Below are 2,595 nucleotides of genomic sequence, written 5' to 3'. Positions count from 1 at the left end.
ATGTATATTATTATGTAATTTAAATTTTTTAAACATTTTTATTAAAAAAAATTCTGTTACATCAATTATATATATGATAAATTGTCTCTAAAGTAGACTTTAAAAGATGTTGTATAGCCATATGTACCATTATTTTCACACATTGAAAAATTACATTTTTAACAATTAAGTCGTAAAAAATTTAATTCACTTGGCTAAATTAATTTCGCGAGACAAAAGTTAAAATTCTTTCTTTCCTCTCGAGCGATCGGCAGACATTGAGAACATCATCTGCGCTTCGTGAGGATGCAACAGCTACGACGAGCATCTGACATGTAAGCTAACACTTATGGGAACCTTAGGTGAGGTAAGAGACTCGCGCAAGAGACGGACGATGCCAGGTGGGCGCAACAGAAGAATACAAATCGCGCAATAGGTTTGTCCGCATGCGCCCACGTTGCGTTGGCCCCCGAGGCGGAATTAAAAACTGGAACGCGAACCCGCTTCGCTTATGAAGGCCAACGGAAAAGAAGCGAAAAAAATGAGAGCGAGTACCCGGAGCGGAAAAGAAAAACAACGCGCGACGATTATTGCGTGAGAAACGTTCTAATCTTTGTGTTTCTTCGACGGAAACGCATGTTTCCGTCCCTGCACCCGCGTTCGTCACTTTCCCTTTCTTCCTCCTCTCTTGGAATCACGATTTCGCTCTCTTTCTCACCCTTTTCACTGTTCTTTTTTTTAAACAGCTAATCAAGTGTAAAATTCCACAATTATTCCCTCCTTCGAAGATTGTCTTCTGCTCATTCTTGCGGAATAGTTTTATAGTGATCTTGAAGAGTAGTCTTCTATTCTTTTTTCTCAAGTTACTTTACGCGGATATATATTATATTCACATTCTTACATTAAACGTCATTTTATAGAGAGTTAAATAGAAATTTCCGAATAAGATTGCAATATTTGTTATAAGATTTTATAAGATTATAATATTTTTTATAAGATTGTTTTATCAATACATAATACGTTAAAGCGTTATTGAAATTTATAAACTTATCAACCTTTAAAATAAAATTTTTAAAGGCTCTAAAGTCGAAAAAGAATAACAATTTCCGAGGATAAAAATGCGAGATCCGGTTCTAAATTTAAAGAATTATCCCCAGCCGGAGAATAATCAGGCGGAACGCCAGTCAACGTTCTCGAGTCCATTAAAAAAGCACACCAGACAGAAAATTGTTCTCGTATATCCGGCAGCAGCCACCCGCGCGATTCTCACCACGCGCCGGCTCGCGACGACGGGGGGTTGCCAGCTCCCCGAAGGAAGGAAGGGCATCGCGTCACGAACGGGGATGAAACGAGTCCCTCTGTTTGATCCGCAAACACTGTAATTGCCTGGAATATTATATTAGGTACGCCGTTGCGGATGACGACGGAGGAGTGGATGCGCCGCCGCGGAGGGATGGTTTAGGCCCGAGGGGGGCTGGCTGGAACAAAAGGGAACGACGGCACCCCCGAGCGGGAACGCGAGCCGGAACAATAATTTATTTTTGGCCTCGTGGAAGAGAACACTCTGCCTATGGCAGGTACACATTAACCTTCATCCTCGATCGCGGGTCATTCCCGTCTAAATGAGAATATAATTACGTTGGGAAAAAAAGGGAAAGTCCGAAGCGATTTTAATTTCAAATATAAATAATATCGATTTGTTATTTCCAAAATATTCGCCCGTTATATTCACAAATATTTGTATATTTCTCTATTATGTTTTTTAGCTTTTTAAATCTAATAGTCAATAATACTCTAAAAACGCTTTTACATATTTTTTATAGAAAAATTTTTTAAGAAATAATGTAATTAATTACATTTATATATATATATATATATATATATATATATATTATATGGATTTTTATAATCCAGTTTTAATTGGATCCAACTTTAGAATATTCCAGCTCTGAATTTTAGACCAATTTTTCTCTTTCTACCTTTTCTTTAGAAATTCTTTCACGTTTGAATCGGGTTTTTTTTATCGATTATTTAAACATTAGGCTGCGCTAATGTTCAGCTACTTTGTTCAAGAGTTCTCCCTATGTAATTTCGTCACCGTCGTTGTTACGAGCGAACTTGATTTGCATAAATTGAAAGGCAGGTTTGGAATAATGAGCGCTGAAAGCGAGAGAGGAAACGGTAAAACGGGAGATGGTAAAAAGGATAATCGGGGAGAAGAAGGAGGTTCACTCGCGACGAATTGAAATCTCCGGAGATCGGTCTCGGCTTTTCTCTCCGTTGCGTTTCCGCGCTCGTCTGATTCAACGTGCTTCCGTGTAACCCATTAAAATTAGCGAGATTATCATTTGCTCCGTTGTCCTCGCAGCTTTGAGTGTTCTCGCGCGCAAAAATTCAAATGACGTGCGATTATCACGCGCGATAGGAATATTAAAAAAACCTATGAAAAGGTTTACAAAATCAATTCTTGCGCAAATATTATGGCAGTGATGAAGGATCGAGATCCTTAAACATGTTAATGATTCAACTTACATAACGCGAAGGCAAAGAATGAGCATCAAGATTGACTTTTGATTTCAGATGAAAAGATTTTGTAAAAGATTTAAAACAATGCGG

At 38.2% G+C, this 2,595-nt stretch overlaps 1 pseudogene; it reads left to right on the top strand.

Annotated features, from left to right (window-relative positions):
• The first annotated feature begins 328 nt into the window (after positions 1–328).
• On the top strand, positions 329–2,225 carry LOC140672324 (uncharacterized; annotated as a pseudogene).
• The last annotated feature ends 370 nt before the right edge of the window (positions 2,226–2,595 follow it).

Source organism: Anoplolepis gracilipes, chromosome 13 (assembly GCF_047496725.1).
Source record: "Anoplolepis gracilipes chromosome 13, ASM4749672v1, whole genome shotgun sequence".
Classification (NCBI taxonomy): domain Eukaryota; kingdom Metazoa; phylum Arthropoda; class Insecta; order Hymenoptera; family Formicidae; genus Anoplolepis; species Anoplolepis gracilipes.
This window is presented reverse-complemented; position numbering and strand designations above follow the sequence as displayed.